This window comes from Geotrypetes seraphini, chromosome 1, assembly GCF_902459505.1.
Source record: "Geotrypetes seraphini chromosome 1, aGeoSer1.1, whole genome shotgun sequence".
Classification (NCBI taxonomy): Eukaryota; Metazoa; Chordata; class Amphibia; order Gymnophiona; family Dermophiidae; genus Geotrypetes; species Geotrypetes seraphini.
In genome coordinates, this window is record NC_047084.1 from 508620851 (window position 1) to 508640117 (window position 19267).

The 19267-nt window shown below is 44.7% G+C and overlaps 1 protein-coding gene across 7 annotated transcripts in view; it reads right to left on the reverse strand.

Moving 5' to 3' along the window:
• The window catches only part of CDC14B (cell division cycle 14B), a 197520-nt gene that overhangs the window by 156437 nt on the left and 21816 nt on the right, over nt 1-19267 (reverse strand). The gene's annotated exons all lie outside the window — the stretch shown is intronic.

Here is a 19267-nt window from a genome sequence, read left to right on the forward strand (position 1 = left end):
CATGTGGGGTGTTGTTGGGGGGTTGGGGGGGGGGGGGGGGGGGTGTTGGGGTTGGGAAAGGTTGTGACCGAGTGCTCTTTTGTGTGGCTGTATGGGAGTATGTTTGCATATTGTTTTTCTTAAGGTTGCGGATGGAGGGGTTGGCTGACTTGGCTGCTTTGGAACGTGGTAGGGGTTGGGTGCTGAAGTGCTTTTTCTTCTCTTATGCAAATGGATAAGCTTACTTTGCTGTCTTATAATGTACATGGTTTGAATTCTCCGCAAAAGCGACGCCTGTTATTTAAGGAATTGAGCCGCCTGAATAGTGCTGTTGGATTCATTCAGGAGACCCATTTTCAATCTCACTATGAGAAATTGCTTACTCACAATAGCTATCCTCATGTTTTCCTTTCCTCTAATAAGATTCGGAAAAAGACTCAGGGGGTGGGTATTTTAATCCATAAACGTGTCCAGGTGGCGTTGAGAGAGGTGGTGCGGGATGTTGAGGGCCGCTACATTCTGGTCAAAGCTGAGTTGGATGGCACCTTATATAGTTTGTTGAATGTCTATGCTCCAAACATTGGTCAGGGGGCCTTCTTTACGTTGTTAGAACGTGTGCTGTTGGATCATGTAGAGGGTACTCTCCTTGTAGGTGGAGACTTTAATCTTACCTGCTATCCTCAGGAAGATAATTCCAATTTTTCCATCCGCTATGCTAGGAGCGATAGAAGGGCTTTTCTGCGCTTTCTGCGTCGGCAGGATTTGATAGATGTATGGCGTTATTTACACCCTGGCGCGCGGGACTACACCTTTTATTCATCAAAACATGATTCCTATACTAGAATTGATATGTGGATGCTGCCTCGTGCTGCTTTGCCTCGTGCCCTGGCCTCCAGTATTGAACCCCGGGTGTGGTCCGACCATGCTCCCTTGACTTTGGAGTTACAAGTTGGACTGGTAAGAGGTGGTCGTCGTTTGTGGCGTATGAATGATTCTTTGTTGAAAGATCCCAGTACCTTGACCTTGTTAGAGGCTGATGTTAAGGAGTTTTTTGTTTTTAACGATGTGGCAGGCATTAATGTTGCGATACTATGGGAAAGCTTTAAAGCCACCCTTCGGGGTTGTTGTATTTCGAGAGGGTCGTATCGTAACCAATGTCGAGTTGCTCGTAGATTAGAGCTGGTGTCCCGCCTTCGCCGCCTGGAGAATACTCATAAGAGAGCTCCGTCGGTGGCTGGGGGTGTAGCGCTGACGGAGTGCCGGAGGGATTTACAGGAGCTTGATTTAGAGGGCATGGCTTGGGCCCTACAGAGACGGAAACAACGGTTTTTTGAATGGGGTGGTAGGGCGGGTCGCTTGTTAGCTACACAGATCAAGCAAACTCAGGCGCAACATTCCATTACTCGGATTCGTAATGGGTCGGGACAGCTTTGTGCAGATGACGGGGCCATTCATCAGGCTTTTTTATCCTTCTATCGGACTCTGTACTCTCCGGAGATCGAAGCCACGGAGGGGGAGATAGATGCCTTTCTATCTAACGTCACCTTGCCTTGTTTGGCGGAAGTTGATGCGGAGTGGCTTTCTTCCCCTATTCAACCCGCTGAGGTGGTGGCGGCTATACATCATTTAGCTGCTTCTAAAGCACCGGGTGTTGATGGTTTTTCGCCCCTGTTTTATAAGAAAATGGAGGCCCATATAGTCGCTCCTTTGACTAGATTGTTTAATTCTTTTTTGGAGGGGGATTGTTTGCCGTATTCGTTTCGTCAGGCTGCGGTCTCTCTTCTTCTTAAACCCGGGAGAGATCCCCTCCTTTGTGGGTCCTACCGCCCTATTTCGTTGTTAGGAGTTGATTATAAGCTGTTTACCCGTATTTTGGCAGTCCGGTTGCAACGTTTTTTGCCTTTCCTAGTTCATGGTGATCAATGTGGTTTTATTTCAGGGAGGCAACCTGGTGATAATATTCGAAGAGTGTTAGATCTTATTGGAGTGGCTCATCAAGATTCTGTTCCAGCTGTCTTGTTATCAGTTGACGCTGAAAAAGCCTTTGATAGGGTTTATTGGCCGTTTATGCTAGCAGCTTTAAAGAAGATGGGCATTTCGGGTGCTTTTCTACATTGGGTGACCTTATTATATGCTGCTCCGGAGGCTTGTTTAAGGGTGAATGGAAGATATACTGCCAATTTTATGATCCGTAGAGGAACTAGGCAAGGGTGCCCTCTGTCACCGCTGATCTTTGCGTTGGTTATGGAGCCATTAGCAGCTGCTATACGTGCGAATGCTGATATTCAGGGGATTGTGGTGGGTGACGAAGAACATAAGATCTTACTGTATGCTGATGATATTTTGTTTACCTTGACCCACCCACGCCATTCTTTGACGGAGGTGCTTCGTGTTTTGACTATGTTTGGTGTGGTGGCTGGCTTTAAAATTAACATTGAAAAGTCTGAATTGCTTAATGTTTCCCTTCCGGACTTGTTGGTAACGGACCTACGTGCTAAATTTTCGTTTCGATGGGCGACTAAATCCATTAAGTACCTTGGTGTGCGTATATCTCGTAGACTATCTGACCTTTTTGAATTGAATTACCCTCCGTTGCTACGAACTGTGTTTGCTGATCTGGATCGCTGGGAGGGATTGAGGTTGTCTTGGATGGGTAGGATTAGTGCTTTGCGTATGAATGTGCTGCCTCGTTTTTTATATCTGTTTTCCTGCCTGCCTCTCTCAATTCCTAAGCGGTTCTTACTTAGGCTACAACGGCGGGCCTTTGCTTATATCTGGACACGTAAGCCCCCTAGGGTACGGAGGGAACGTATGTATTGGGACAGGTTACATGGGGGAATGGGTGTCCCTGATTTTTCTACATACTATTATGCGTCCCAACTGCAAGGGTTGTTTCATTGGGCATATCCCTCCCAACGCTGGGTTTCTCTGGAGCAGGCTCTACAGCCAACCTACCCTTTGGCAGCATTGCCTTGGCTGTCTTTTGATATCCTTCGGGATTTGCAGACTGGGACATCTTATGGGATGGCGTGTACCTTGCAGGCGTGGAGCCGGGTTCGACGAGCTTGGTTCCCACGTCAGCGCTATTTTTATGCTACTCCCATTAGATTTGCCCCTGATTTTCCGCCTGCTAGGGATACTGTGATTTTTCGGCGTTGGGAAATGGAGGGTCTTCGGGTCCTGGGTCAGTTGATAGTGGGTGGACATCTGGTACCCTTTGCTGCCTTGCAATCTATATATGATCTTCCCTCAACAGATTTTTTCGCCTATGTTCAACTTCGGGATTTTATGGTGAAGAGGGTGATCCCTGAGTGGGAAGGGGCAGACTCTGCTTTTCTTCAAGTTTTTAGGATGGGATTTGGGGTGGGCCTTATATCACGCCTTTATAAAGCTCTTCTATACACTAGGCCTCAGGCTCGCACATACGAACATCGTTGGGAAATCTTGTTGGGGAAGACCTTTGACTATCAACAATGGGACCGCCTTTATGGTACATTGCTGAGAGTTTCTTTAGCATCCCCCTTGGTTGAGCAGGGGTATAAGATGCTATTTCAATGGTACCTTACGCCGGAAAAGGTGCACCGTTTCTATCATTGTGGAGATGGGCACTGCTGGCGTAACTGTGGGAGTCTGGGCACTTTTGGGCATATTTGGTGGGATTGTGTTATGATTGTACCTTTTTGGAAGATGGTTCAACAACTGATGATTGATGTGTTACACCTGCCCATTCTATTGCGTATGGAAGTATTTTTACTTAACTATCCTTCGGGGAGCTTGGATATGGATCAGAATCATTTTGTGGCCCTAGTTGCTACGGCGGCTAGACTTACTGTGGCTACATATTGGAAGCGTGCTTCTTTGCCTTCTCGTACTGAATTGTTAAATAAGATTGATCAAATTTACTTGATGTCTAAATTGACTGCTTTAAATAATGATTCCTGTGGTACGTTTCATCGTCAGTGGTCTCGTTATGGCTCCTGGCGGGGTTTTCTTTGAGCTATCCTCATTTTCATCTTCCTTTGTTTCAGACTTATGCTGTATCACTCGGTTGGGGGTGGGGGGGTTATGTTGCTTTCTATGGGCAATGTACTTTTGCTGTTGGCATGCTGCCTGTGTACTGTTTTCATTTTGTTGAATAAAATATTAAAATATTAAAAAAAAAAAAAATATTTACTAAACAGGTGAGTTTTCAACGATTTTCTAAAAGCTAGATAAGTAGAGACTGATATAAAGGTACTAACTTGTTTGTCCCACATAGCTACCAAATATGCCAAAGTTTTACTAAGGAATCGTTTATAAACACATCTCTTCACAAATGGGAAGTCAAAAAATCGTATCTCACACAGGTGTTTTCTATTAGTAAAGTTGAAGCAATCAAGAAGGTAGTTGAGTAAGAGCCCATTCAAAGGATTAAAACAGGGGTGCCCACAAGGTCAATTGCGATCGACCAGTAGATCGCAAAGGCAATGCGAGTCGATTGCGTTGCCTTTGCATTCTTCCTGTTCCCCGACGCCTCAACAGGCCATCAGCGACTGTAGAAGCACCGGGCCCACCAGCTTTCCCCTCCCCCCCGACATCAATTCTGACTTCAGAGAGGAAGTTCCGGGCCAGTGATTGGCTGGCCTGGAACTTCCTCTCCGATGTCAGAATTGACGTTGGGGGGAAGGCTGGTGGGCCTGGTGCGTCTGCAGTCACTGCTGGCCTGTTGCGGCATCGGGAAACGGAGAACTCGGTGGCAACGGCGGCTTGGGGGCCTGTTCCCAGACGAAAGCCCTGGCAGTGGCTTGGGGAGAAAGAAAGGACAGACAGAGAGAAAGAAAGGGGAGACAGAGAGAGAGAGAGAAAGAAAGGGGACAGGGAGATAGAAAGAAAGACAGACAGAGGGAAAGAAAGGGGGGGCAGGGAGACAAAGAAAAGGGAGCAGGGAAACAGAAAGAAAGACAGACAGAGAAAGAAAGGGGGGCAGGGAAACAGAAAGACAGACAGAGAGAGAAAGAAATAAAGGGGGGGACAGGGAGAGAGAAAGAAAAGGGAGGAGGCAGGGAGAGAGGAAGAAAAAGTTGGGGAGGGAATGGAGTGTGTCGGGTGGCAGGGGGCAGGCAAGGAGAGAGGAAGAAAAAGTTGGACTCATGAAAGGACAGAGATGTTGGTTAGGGAATGGAATGAGGTCTGGAGGAAACGAAGAATGCAGGAGGCAGAAAGAAGGGAAGAAATATTGGATGCACAGTCAGAAGAAGTGCATCCAGAAACTCATGAAATCACCAGACAACAAAGGTAGGAAAAATGATTTTATTTTCAATTTAGTGATCAAAATGTTCCTGTTTTGAGAATTTATATCTGCTGTCTATATTTTTGCACTATGGCCCCCTTATACTAAACCACAGTAGCGGATTTTAGTGCAGGGAGTCTATGAGCGTCAAGAGCAGCGCGGGGCATTCAGCGCAGCTCCCTGCACTAAAAACTGCTATCATGATTTAGTAAAAAGGGAGGGGGGTATATTTGTCTATCTTTGTATAGTTGTTACTAAGGTGACATTGCATATTTTAAAGTCATCTGCCTTGACCTCTTTGAAAAAAACCCTGAATATAATAATAATAAAAATAATAGCTTTATTTATATCCCGTCATACCTTTTCAGTTCAAGACGGTACACAGTAAAGTAGAAATACAATGTGGATATCGCAGGGAGAACAGGGAGATTACAGCATTGGTTTTAGTGGGAGAGGGTGGGTTGCAAAGGTAGAAGGAGGTATGTGTTGGGAGTGTAGTTAGATTGGATGGGAGCTTGAAGGATTAGATAAACGATAATTAACATTTTCTCTGCGCAAAGTGTGCTTTGTGTGTTTTTAAATTTTATTGATGGTAGATCATTTTGACTTGGGGAGAAATGTTGGACATAAGGTGGAGGGCAGGGAGAGATGGTGCATGGGAAGAGAGAAAAAAATGTTGCACATGATAATGGAAGGGAGAAAAGGAGACATGCTACATGGAGAGGAAGAGAGGTTTGACCCAGGGCACAAAGAAGAGGTAGAAAGAGAGAGATGGTAGACAGTGAGAAAAAAACAAATGTTGGATATGGCAGTGGAAGGTAGAAAAAAATAATTTTATTTTCTGTTTTGTGATTACAATATGTCAGATTTGAAATGTGTATCCTACCAGGGCTGGCGTTAGACAGCAAGCATGAGTTAAGAGCTAACAGAGAGAGGAAAAGTATTTTTTATTTATGTTGTTTACAACACAGCACCACCAGTGTGAGGTTGGAAGGGCAAAGGAAGGTGGGGTGGGGTGGGTGGAAAGACTACAAAATAGACCTGCCAGGACATTTGAAAAAAAATGCCCGATTGGGTGGGAAAAGCAAATCGAATCGAAAATTTGTTCCCTAAATCGGGCAGCACTACTCCGCACACTGCTACTTGTCCTCTGCCAGTCCCGGAAGTTTACATCAGAGCAGGCAGGGCTGACAGAAAAAGCAATAGCAGTGCACAGAAAACCACATTCCTGCATGTCCTTGCTGATTGTTTCCTAGCGGGGGCCTGGCAGAGGTAGCAATAAGAGAGAGAAAAAAGATGCAGCAATTCGACAGCAGGGTAGGGAAAGCAGAGAGGGAGACAAATAATACAGAATGGAAGTGGGGAGAGAGAGGGGGACAATGCTATATGAGATGATAAAAGGAAAGACAGCAGGGAAGTACGGTACTTGATGGAAAGGGGAAAGGGAGAGAGAAACTGGGCAATACTGGATAGGAAGAGAGAGACAGAGGAAATGCTGGATGGGTTGGCGTTTGTGGGGGGAGGGGGAGCTGCCTAAAGGGAAAAGTCTGGGGGAGGGGCAGGAAAATAATAAAACGGATAAGCAAGCCAGCAGTATTTGAATAGAAGACTGCCATTCTCCTCCCACTGAAAGAAAATCAGCCGGCAGAGAGAAAGAGGTACAGGAAGAGAGGGATGAGGGGATTATATAAAATGCTTGCCTGTTCACGTGTGAAAGCACCTAGTCACGGTTAAGTAAATATCTGTATTTGTCCAACTGCAACCAAATGAAAGTCACATGTGTATTGGGCAGTGTTCGTCACCATAACTGGGAAGAGAAAATAAGGCAGGAGCTATTCATCGGGCTCAAAAGACAAGAAAAGCTGCAGTAATAGGGCTGCTGGGGGAAGCTGACTTTTTGTAACTATTTGCTAAGGGCACTGAAACTTCTGGCCGTCTGCACTGCATAAATATTCTGTTCTGCATTTCCAAAGATGCCGTTTTGATTTGTACACTATTATTCCTTAGTGTTTAACCTAGGGCAGGGGTCAGCAATCTTTTTAAAGCAAAGAGCCTTTTTATTCTAAATGACCAAGATTTACAAAGAGCCACAATGGGTAGAAAAGGGGATTTGACATACGATTTTAATATGATATGAATATATATGCATTTAACACAAAAAATCTCACAAAACTTCAAGTACTTACAGAAAAGAAAAACAATTTAATGAGACTTGACACTATTTCCACAGTTATTTGAAATCCATTTCTCCCTCTCTCCCCATGCATCATCTCTCCTTCCCCTCCATCCTTATGTCCATTTCACTCCAACGGGTCACTCCAACTGCACCAGGGAAACGGAATTCGTAGAAGCTGTGAAGGACTGCTTCATGGAACAACTAGTCAAGGAACCAACGCGAGGGGGAACTACTCTTGACCTCATCCTTAACGGATTAGGGGGGCCTGCAAGAGGGGTAGAAGTGGGAGGACCACTAGGAAACAGTGATCACAACGCAATCAGATTCACATTAGAAAGAGGGACACCCATAGTGAGGAGGACCGCATCGACTGCGCTCAACTTCAGGAAAGGGAACTATGTTGCCATGAGAGAAATGGTGGGGAGGAAGCTCAAGAACAGCTTTAGGATGGAGACTGTAGGAAGCGCCTGGACCCTATTCAGGGACACCCTGCAGGAAGCACAAAACCTGTACATCCCCAGTTTCAGGAAAGGCTGTAAGAACAAGCGGTCAAAAAGCCCGGTTTGGATGACAACTGAAGTAAAGAGGGCAATAAGTGACAAGAAAGTGTCCTTCCGGAGATGGAAAAAGGACCCAACGGAGGAAAATCACCAGAAGCACAGGAATTGCCAAAAGGAATGTCACCGAGAGGTTAGAAAAACAAAAAGGGAATACGAGGAGGGGCTGGCCAGGGAGGCGAAAAACTTCAAGTCATTCTTCAGTTACGTAAAGGGGAAGCAACCAGCGAGAGAGGAGGTGGGGCCGTTGGATGATGGGGATAGGAAAGGAGTGATTAAGGAGGACAAAGAGGTAGCTGAGAGGTTGAACACGTTCTTCTCGTCGGTCTTCACGTGCGAAGACACATCCAATATACCGGACTCAAAGGAGCTCATGAGGGGGGAACAGGCCGAAAAATTGGAGCATATAGAGGTAAGTCAGGAGGATGTCCTCAAACAGATAGACAGGCTAAAAAGCGGCAAATCACCGGGACCGGATGGGATCCACCCAAGGGTTCTAAAGGAACTAAGACAGGAAATAGCAGGCACAATCCAGCATGTTTGCAACCTATCCCTGAGAACAGGAGAGGTGCCAGAGGACTGGAAACTGGCGAATGTCACACCTATCTTTAAGAAGGGATCGAGGGGTGACCCCGGGAACTACAGGCCGGTGAGCCTGACTTCAGTTATAGGGAAGATGGTGGAAGCGATGATCAAGGACAACATTTGCGAACACATCGAGAAAAATGACTTACTGCGAACAAGCCAGCATGGATTCTTTAAGGGAAGGTCATGCCTTACGAACCTACTGTACTTCTTTGAGGGAATAAGCAGTCAGGTGGACAAAGGGGAACCCATGGACATCATTTACCTCGATTTTCAAAAGGCTTTTGATAAGGTGCCACATGAAAGGCTGCTTAAGAAGCTGTGGAACCACGGGGTGGGCGGGGATGTACACAGATGGATCAAGCACTGGCTGTCAGGTAGACTGCAGAGGGTCGGAGTGAAGGGCCAATATTCAGACTGGCGGGGAGTCACGAGCGGTGTGCCGCAGGGATCGGTGCTAGGGCCGCTACTCTTCAACATATTTATCAATGACCTGGAAACAGAGGCAAAATGCGAGGTTATAAAATTTGCGGACGATACCAAACTCTGCGGAAGAGTTAGGACCAGGGAGGAGTGTGAGGACCTGCAAAGGGACCTGGACAAGCTGGAAGACTGGGCAAACAAATGGCAAATGCGCTTTAACGTTGAGAAATGCAAGGTCATGCATATAGGAAATAAGAACCCGTTGTTCAACTACAAAATGGGGGGGGCACTGCTGGGAGACAGCGGACTTGAGAGAGACTTGGGTGTGCTAGTGGATGCATCAATGAAGCCATCCGCACAGTGTGCAGCAGCGGCGAAAAAAGCCAACAGGATGCTGGGCATCATAAAGAAGGGTATCACAACCAGGACGCGGGAAGTCATCATGCCACTATATCGGGCGATGGTGCGCCCGCATCTGGAATACTGCGTTCAGTATTGGTCGCCGCACCTCAAGAAGGACATGGCGGTACTTGAGAGAGTCCAAAGAAGAGCAACGAAGCTGGTAAGAGGGCTAGAAAACTGCCCATACGCTGAGAGGCTGGATAAGCTGGGTCTCTTCTCTCTGGAAAAGAGGAGGCTCAGGGGAGATATGATAGAGACCTTCAAAATCCTGAGAGGCATAGAGAGGGTGGATAGGGACAGGTTCTTCAGACTGAGAGGGACAACGAGTACGAGGGGGCACTCGGAGAAACTGAAGGGGGATAGGTTCAAGACAAATGCAAGGAAGTTTTTCTTCACCCAAAGGGTCGTGGACACATGGAATGCACTCCCGGAGGAAGTGATCAGGCAGAATACAGTACAGGGATTCAAACAGGGATTGGACAGATTCCTGAGGGACAAAGGGATCGTAGGGTACTGAAAGGGGTGCGGGGACAAAGGGTCAAGAATTTGATGGGAAGATAGGACTTCGATGAGAAACCAAGGGGTGATTCAGACAGCTCATGACTGTTGGGCCACCGCGGGAGCGGACTGCTGAGCGTGATGGACCTGTGGTCTGACCCAGCAGAGGCACTTCTTATGTTCTTATGTTCCTCTCACCACTCTCATGCCTCCTGCAACAAATTTCCTCCCCCTCCCAACCCCACTCACAAATATTATTTTCTTTCTTGCTTCAACGGGTCAGTGGCAATTCCTACACGGCAAAGGAGAGGCTTCTGGGTTAGTGGCAGGCAGCTGTAGGAATTGCTGTCGCTAACCCACTGTAGCAAGAGAAGTGCGGGAGATACAGCGACTGCAAGAGTTCAACACAGGAGGTAAAATAATTGGCAGGAGCAACGATGGTGCCACAAACGAGTTGAATGCGTCTATCATTCTGAGAAGAGCTGCAGCCAAGTGGTCAAAGAGCTGCACGTGGCTTGCAAGTCGTGGGTTGCTGACCCCTGACCTAGGGCTCTGGGGGACAGTACGTAAATGATGCATCCATAGGACCAACCCTAGGCCTACGCATACATTATTTGTATTCCACATACTAGTTTCTTTTGTTTGTAGCAAAGACCTATGACTTACTAAACAAGAAGGATTTTTTATATTGCTAGACATCATAAATTTCTGCAACTTAATTGTGCAACAAATTCCAAAGCTTAATTGTGTGCCGAGTGAAAATATTTTCTCTACTCTGTTTTAACAGTATTACTAAGTACAGTATAATCTTGTTATAACGGACTTCAAGGGACCTGAAAAAACGGTCCGTTATATCCAGAGTTGCATTTTTTAAAAACTTTATTTAGGTCAACTTGAAACAACGTTCAATCAATGAACAACAGTCACTGCACAACCATATCAGCAACATCAAGAACAAAACTCAGCAAAACATTGGCATGGCACAAAATGATTGCATAACCAGAACACTAAAAGATGTTCTAAAGCATTATGTCGTACTGTACTGGAAAGGAAAATACTCTGTCATTTTCTTCTGGGCTGCATTTTGATATCACCAGCATGCCACTCGCCTTGTAGGCGGAGTCCGTTATAAGCGAGTCCGTTTTAACGAGATTATACTGTAACTTTAATTGCTTGTCCCCTAGTCTTTGTACTCTCTGAAAGACTAAACAACTGATTTATGTTTGCCTGTTCCACTCCACTTATTATTTTATAGACCTCTATTATATCTCCTTTCAGCCTTCTCTTCTCCAAGGTGAAGAGCTCCAGCATCTGGAGCAGTGGTTCTATCCTCTTTATCCTTTCCTACACAATAAAGGGCAATTCTGTAACACAGGCACTTTGCTATTTGCTTATTAAAGGGTAAAGGGATGGGACTTGTATACCGCTTCTTCTGTGTGGTTTTACACAATCAAATCGGTTTACATATTTTACACAGGTACTTAGTTTCTACCTGGGGCAATAGTGTATTAAGTGATTTGTCCAGAGTCACAAGGAGCTGCAATGGGAATCAAACTCACAACCTCAGGATATTGAAGCGGCTGCGCTAACGACTAAGCACAAAGATGTTTAGAATAATGGATTTTATGTATGTGTGCATATAGATGGAATTTTGGGGATTTATGTACGTAAGTGTTATTCTGTAAATATGCGCAAAACTGATATAGCGTGTATTTGCAAGGGAGGGGGTAGTGGTGTACACACGGGAAGAGCCTTAGCAGGACTCCCACTCATACATAACTTATAAAATACTGTAAGTTACATGCATATCTCTGGCACAAGTGCTCATGCCTAAATTCTAGGCCCATATTTTACCTGTAAAGTAGAAGCAATACTTAAACTGAGATCCTTAGTAGAGGAGGTTCCTACTCGCTCAACATTATAGAATTGTTCTCTTTGGCAGTGCTTCTCAGCCCAGTCCTCGAGGCACACCTAGGCCTGGATGCACAAAAATTGGTCGTTAAGGCCATGTGGATTGCTGTGGGCTGATTTTTTTTTTTTTGGCCGATTTTAAAACAGCGATCAATGTAAATTTTAAAAAGAGCCAGCTAACATCATCTCAGACATTGGAATATCTGGGAGTTCAGTTCGACATGGTGCAAGGTTGTGTTTTTCTTCCCGAGCCATGCAAACAGAAGCTCCAGAAACAGATCATGGATCTCTTGGCACTTCCGACCCCCCACTGCCTGGCATTACCTTCAGGTTTTGGGTTCTATGGTGGCCTCTCTGGAGGTTGTGCCCTTGGCCAGGGCACACATGCGGCCTTCTACAGGAGTCTCTCCTGTATCTGTGGTCCCCTCATCGTCATTCCCTGTAGATGCCACACTTCCTTGGACGGAAACAGTGAGGAGAAGCCTACATTGGTCGACTCAGGGAGAGGCTGCCGAAGGGCATGCCCCTTCAAATCAAGGAATGGATAACTGTCATGACCAACACCAGTCTCTCAGGCTAGGGAGCTCATTGCGGAGACTGCTCCATCCAGGGCCCGTGGATTCCTCATCAAAAGGGTTGGTCAATCAACTGGCTGAGATTTGTAGAGCAGCTACTTGGTTTTCCCTTCATACCTTCACAAGGTTTTATAGAGTGGATGTGGTGGATCGGTCTGATGCCGCCTTTGGAATCTTGAGTTTGCGGGCAGGCTCTTCTGTCCCACCCTAGATGTTGCCTTGTTGCCTTTTGTTTATTCTGATTCTTTCTGTATTGCCTGTGTTTTTTGTCTCAGATGTTTCTCCTTTTCAGGCCTATGTTAAATTCCAACCAGCAGATGGGCTCTGCGGGGAATCATTCTGTATATGTGGGTATCATATCTTAGTCGCTGGCTAATTTCAAGTTTGTGTTCGTTGCATATAGCAGGTTGATTCTTATTGCTGTCATGTTCGTGCATGTTTTTCCTATTTATTAATTGCTCTCTTTTAAGTTGCAGAGCAGAACAGGCTAGTGTAATGTTTGTGGGGAAGTACCCCATGCCCCCTTCTGTGTATGCTTTGTTCCAACGATGTTCGATTGCTTTTGGACTCAACTGTAGGGGGATCTGTGTTCCTCTGCTATATGGGAAAAGCCGAAAACAATGTGTGCGGTTTTCTACAAGACCTGGTTCGCGGGATGAATTGAAAAAAAGAAGATTACCAAAGGTATGGACCTAATCTCCCAGGCATGCACAGAGCACAAAGAGCGCAATGGAACAGGAGTAACATATAAGAAGAGAAGTATAACTGAGAGCCCGAGGTAAGTGTATGATGAGTATAAGTAAGTATCTTATACTGAACAATTTGGGCCACCGGTAGCCAGTGATGTTTCAGAAAAAGTGGTGTCACAAGATCAAAACACCCTGCTGTATATAAAAGCTGAATAGATAAGTTCTGAACAGACTGTAACCTTTTCAATAGTATATGCGAAAGCTCCTTAAACACAACATTACAATAGTCGAGCCTACTAATAACCAGGTTCAAAATTAGAGCTACTTGTGAATTCAGATCCAAAAAAAGGAAAGGGATTGGGGCTTGTATACCACCTTTTTGTAGTTTTACAATCACACTCAAAGCATGACACCATATATTATTTTTGAATCTTTTATACAAATCACTCATGTCACATTTTACTTTTATATATATATATAATAAAACGCTAGCCGCGCATGCGCACTCAGACCTGCGTGATCTGTAATCCCTGATCCGTGATCTGTAGGTCCGTGGCCAGAGTGCGTATGTGGGAAGGAGGAAGGTATGCCAGACCAAGGGAAAAGGAAAGAGGAGATGGAGAGAGGCCATATGGGACAGAGAGAGAGGGGACGGACACTGGATAGAAAGAGAAGAGAGGGCAGTGAATGGAAGGGGCAACATAGATGGTGAACAGTATTCTAGCACCCGTTAATGTAACAGGCTTAATGACTAGTATGTATATATATATTTTATACATGTATAAATTTACTTTTAAGTTATATTATTTTAATTCATTAGGACCCCTGATGAAGGCGTGTTTACCGAAACACGGACCGTGTCGGGTCCCTTGGTATGATACAATGTGGTAACATTAACCGCATTTATGATCTTGATTTAAATAAATTTAGCCTGCATCTTTGTACATTGGTCTGCAGTTCTCTTTTGTTTTTGGATTGCTCTCTTCACTGCAGATTTTGTTGGATTCCTTCCTTTGTTGTTTGATTGAGAGGAAAAACATGCGGTGGGCCATTTAGTGCATCGGGCCAGTTATCAGCGATCATCGCTAAACCTGTGAAAAATGGTTTAGTGACAATTGCTGACTTTAGTGGATCCCCCAGTTAGTCATGTTAATTACCAGATAACTATCAGATATCAGGCAGTAGTGGGTCTGTTTGATGCATAAGGATATCATCATCTACAGAAATTCTACTGTAATCCCTGCAGGAAGCAGAATCACAGAAATGTCAAATATCTGCGGTCAATTGACCTTGCTTCAGCTGATCAGCTGACAGCTATTACAAAACCTTGCCAAAAACTTTGTCTACATTGTAGGCAACACTTTAATGCAAAGTTGGAAAAAATGGAATGTTCTCAATATGACTCTGGTAGTGATGATCCCATTAATGCAGCTTTATACCTCTTGGCATTTCCCCTTTACAAATTCAGCTTATGCCAAGCGCAAATTCAGTGAAGCGATAAATGTCAATTAAATGACTATGATCTTTTGATGACTAATTTATGAAAATACGTCTGAGCAAAGATGTGTCATAAGCTTAAACTATGGTAAGCACAACAAGCTCAACTGCATTGTAAAAAGTCACATCTCTAGCTCATTTGTGTTTTATACAGCTCGAATAACATAGTATATCTGCACATGCAAATGATGCTGTCTTTGGGACCTTAATTCTGACCAAAGCAAGGTAGGGTCCAAGATGAAACAGGGTAGCTTTTGCAGCAAAAAAAAAGAAAGATGCTCTTTCAAATGACACTATAAAATAAAATAAAAAAAATAAAAACTACACAATAGATATATTTGCACCCAAAAAATTGCAAACACTTGCATTAAAAAGTGACCTCACATCTTTATGTCATATCTTTGCTTCCAGTTGGCTGCAAAGCATCTTAGTGCAAATCCTAGACAAACGTCATAGGCCATGACTACTGGTCCAATTATGCCTAAATCAAAGTATAGGTCAGGAGCAATGAGGGGGTCAAAGTAGGCCTTAAATATTATATTGTAACATTTTTCACATAGTTTGCTGGCCCATTAAATGGGCTGCAGCACCTAGACAAAATGGCTGTTTTGTATTATGCGGAACCTGGCACTCTGGCCTCCATTCAGCTGCCTTAAGTCTCAAACCAACAGAGATCCAGCCAAAGAATTTTGCATGATTTAGTATGAGACCCTAGTAAATGTCCACACATAATTTTATTCAATCTGGAAGAGGTCAAGCGTGTCCAATTTTCAATCAGATATTTCAGGTGACAGATGTCTAACTGCTCCAAAGGAGCTTTCATCATCAACTGGATTAAAATAAAGTTGAGAACTCATAACACTGTAGGAGGCTTTATGGAAGGTTTCAAGAGAAACAAGCCCCACATGAAGCAAATAACTAAAGGTTCAGCAGAGGTAGTCCCACCTTCTGTGCGGTGATAAATGCCAGTTGCACTGAGATGAACCTTAATGCAGTTGATCTTGAGGCCTGATTCTGCCAAATGTAGATAGTATTCAAACAGTTTTTGTGTAGCTCTATCTAATACTACTAGGTGGTGTACAGATTAAACAATCTGGGCTGACTCTAGAGCACATGTGTCAAACATAAGGCCCTCAGGGTGAATTCGGCCCTCCTGGCCTTTTTAAGTAGCCCGCGGCAATGCTCCTGAACTTCTTTCTCATAGCCCAGCATGTCCTCCCTCCCGCGCTGTCCGACATCGCCGTCATGCCAGAAAGTCTGCCGTCTTCAGCAGCAATTCAGCAGTGTTGTCCATGGCTCCCCCTCCTGCCTTCCGTCTACCGTGGTCCACCCGGGCTGAAACAGAAAGTTGCACGTCATTGGAGACAGACCACGGCAGGCAAAAAGCAGGAGGGGGAGCCAGGTACAACACTGCCGATTCACTGAGGCCGGCAGATTCCTCGGCTTGGCAGCAACATCAGACCAACGCCAGAGGGAAAGACATGCCAGGCTGTGAGGAGAGAGGGACCAGCGCTGGAGGTAAAGGCAAGCTGGGCTGTGAGGACAGCGAGATGAAGGGAAAGAGGTTGGTAGTGTGGAGGAAGAGGGAAAAAGATACTTGAACGGAGAACCGTTGGGAAGAGAAAAGGAGAAATGGTGGATCTGGGGAGAGGGAGGGAGGCAGGCAGACAGGGGGGAGAGATGGGATGGGGGGGCAGTTGGGAAGAGAAAGGGAGAGAAGTTGGATCTGGAGATGGAAAGGAGGGAGAAATGTTAAGCCTGGAGGTGGAAGGGACAGAGAGATGCAGCATCTTTTTTTTCCTTCCATCTCATTGTTCAGCATCAAGGGAGGAGGGAATAAGAACAACAGAAAAGAGAGAGAGCAAAATGCTGGACCAAGAGGAGGAGAGATAGAAGGAAATAGGAGGTTGGGAAAGGAATGAGGTGGGAAATGGGAGAGCTACAGAATAAGAGAAGATGGAAAACTGATAGGTAGTTGAAAATTTAAAAAGGAGAAGGATGAGAAAGAGGATAAGATTTGAGTGGACAGAGGCAGAAAAGGAAAAAAGGAGAAAAGTTGAAAGGAAAAAAATCAATATGTTGGAGACAGGGACTGGAGCAAGAGAGAAGAGGAGAAAAAAAATGGACAGCAGACACTGGAAAGAGAATTAGAAGATAGACAAAATCAGAAAGAGAAACTGGGATAAAAGTAAAATGACCAGACAACAAAAGGTAGAAAAAAATAATTTTATTTTCTATTTTGTGATTACAATATGTCAAATTAGAAATGTGTATCCTGCCAGAACTGGTGTTAGACAGAAAGCATGAACTAGGACCTAAAAGAGATTCTTCAAACTGAGGGGAGCCACAAACACTAGGGGTCACTCGGAGAAATTGAAGGGGAATAGGTTTAGAACAAATGCTAGGAAGTTCTTTTTTACCCAGAGGGTGGTGGACACATGGAACACGCTTCCGGAGGATGTGATAGGCCAGAAATCTGTACAGAGGTTCAAGGAGGGTTTGGATAGGTTCCTGAAGGAAAAAGGGATAGAGGGGTACAGATAGAACTTGAGGTAGGTTATAGGAATGGTCAGAGACCACTTCACAGGTCACGGACCTGATGGGCCGCCGCGGGAGCGGACCGCTGGGCGAGATGGACCTCTGGTCTGACCCAGTGGAGGCAACTTCTTATGTTCTTATGTAAAAGTATTTTTTATTTATTTTGTAGCTGGCGTTGGAGAGGATGTATCCCTATACTTCTATTAAGACTAATCCCCTCCTTTGCTTGTGCGTAACGTGGGTTTTGGCGGCGGTGGTGATTGATCCAACGCTCACATAAGTCCTGTGAGCGTCAGAGCTACCACCGGCGCTGGGGTCCACACTGTGCGTCAGCAAAGGAGGGAGTAAGTATTTTAATAAAAATTCCGGCCCATGATTTAGCCTGTGTTTTAGATTTCGGCCCCTTATGTGATTTGAGTTTGACACCCCTGCTCTAGAGGGTCATGTCACAGTTCACATTAGAGCAGTGTCTCTCAAACCTTTTTAGCTCTGGCACACTAAATGGAGCAAATGTTTTTCGCAGCAATTATAATTGAAATTATAAAATTGCAAGCATTCAGATGAGTGTCTGCCTGGCATGCTTTGATTATAATAGGGAGAATATTCTTTGAAATTATGTGAATTAGATTTTGTGGCATATTGTAACATTCTAGTGCAATGTGTCTAGTAGTCCTAAACACTGGAGGTGTGAAGTTAAAGGATACTCAGGACTATAAAGTGAACATGGTCATCAAGAGACAATTTGAAGCTTTGGTCCTAGGGATTAAGGTGTCAGCTGTGGCTTCCTTGTGGAATGTCCACTTTACAGTCCTGAGTATCCTTTAACATCATATCACTAGCATTCAGATTATCAAGGTAAGAACCTAATCTTTCTTTTAGCACTTCCACAATATGGGTATAACAATACAAAAGGAAAAGGCTTTAGTGTAAACAACCCCCCTCCCCAGTTGCATGGAGTTAGGGATGCTGGAGCAGTCGCAAGGCCGCAATCCGAATGCCCCCTCTAACGTCAACTTCCTGTTCCGAGACAAGGGACCGACAGGAGCCAATGGTTGCACACATGCAGACTGCAGCCCCACGACCGCTCCAGCACTCCCCTGCCTGAAAGAGGGGGGTGCTTTGACCTGAGGAGGGGTGCTAGCCCCAGGTAGCCATTACCCAGGAGGGGTGCTGGCCTCAGGTAGCCAGCAAGCCGGGTACGTCATTGGGAAAAGGTTATCTTGTGTTGTAATTGAAATTACAAAACTAGTGTGAATTGTACAAGTTAAAATGTTTCATACTTGTAGCAGGTGTACTCTGAGGAAAATGGGTATCTCAAACAGAACCACTTCAACAGGATAACTTCCATAAAAGACAGGGAACAAAGAAAAATCAACCACCTTCAACTTTTATGTTTTGTGTACATATATACTCCAATCATTATAATTTTTCTTGTTAGCATGTATAAATAATAATAAAAAAAATATTATAATAATTGTAAGCTCTCTTGAGCAGGAACTGTCTCATGTGTTAATATACAGCATTGCGTGTGTCTGGTAGCACTATAGAAATGATAGGACGTAGTAGTAGGACATGCAAGATAAATAGTCTTACAACTTGTGACATCATCTTATGGAACCCAAGTGAAAATGCTCACCAGCTGATAAGTTACAACTTTTCAGAGCATTGCACTGAGCATACCTTCACATCTGCAGCTGCCATATGGGATCTAGTCAGTCTAGTCTCCAGCATATAGAATTCAACTCCAAGGGGAGATGGGCAGTTATGTAAGTAAATTTATCCTGCTTATCCTTGGAGAACATCTGCTAGAGGTAAGTAATTTTGTTTTTAATGAGCAGAAGCAGGATAATACATCTCTAGTTATGTGGCTACATTAAAAATAGGGAACACAACATGCAGGACCAACGGAATTCTGAAATTAGCTACAACTAAGTTGTTAAGTTAAATTTTTTTAGGCTGCCTGAGACTGAAAGAAATGGGCTTAGTGGTGAAATTGGATTCTAGACCCAAATAGATTCTGAAGGGGCTATCTGACCAAACTGATTGTCATGTCAGGAGTCCTGTACCAGGCAATAGTGAATGTGTGGACTGAAGACCACGCTGCAGCTCTGCAAATCACTTTTATGGAGGCAGACTCAAGTAGACTTTTGACACTGCCATAGCTCTAA